The sequence below is a fragment of the Danio rerio genome, chromosome 4 (assembly GCF_052040795.2).
Source record: "Danio rerio strain M-AB ecotype USA chromosome 4, GRCz13ab, whole genome shotgun sequence".
Taxonomy (NCBI): Eukaryota; Metazoa; Chordata; class Actinopteri; order Cypriniformes; family Danionidae; genus Danio; species Danio rerio.
In genome coordinates, this window is record NC_141024.2 from 46,288,588 (window position 1) to 46,289,331 (window position 744).

Consider the following 744-nt stretch of genomic DNA (forward strand, 5'->3'; position numbering starts at 1 on the left):
CTTATTATGTAGTTAATAACAAAAGATATACTACATGTTTTTGGCTGTGAGACGTAGTTTGGACGAAGTTGTCGGCGATTCTTCCTATAGTAAAGTCATGCAATGTGAATGTCCATGTCGCCGAACCATCTTGCAGTGTAAACAAAGCAGCGACGGAACGCTAGCCCAGATAGTCATGCAGTGTGAAAACATCTGTGACACGATTACTTTTAAAATCATGCAGTCTGAACTCGGCATTACAGAAGCCAGTTATAAGCTGCATGTGCTTTAAGAGAAATAAAGGACTCTAAACTCACACAAAACTCTGAGAAGCTTCTAAAAAAACAACACACAACTCTTGCATTACCTTTTAACCAGGCTTGGGAAAAATAAATTGAAATGTGTTTCAAATCAAAGTACCTTAACATAAGTGTATCAACATTAACTACAAAATGCAGCAGCCAAAATACAAACGCTTCAATCAATAGTATTATAAAACAACAGCAACAAAAAAAAAATGACGATGGCTAAAGTCAACTTATTTTCCCAATACATCGTTATTTCTCTGTAAAACTATGGTTTGTAAAGCTGCTGAACTTTCCATCCCCCACTGTATGTGTCTTGAGTCTTCACTGCTCTCCACTGCTCATTTGCATCTTTATACCAGCATTAATGGGGGCCAATTGAGTATTAACCAATCACATTCCAGATCCAGTATCTCAGCAGGGTGATATCTTTATATTCTGGGTTCCTAAGAGAATCTTC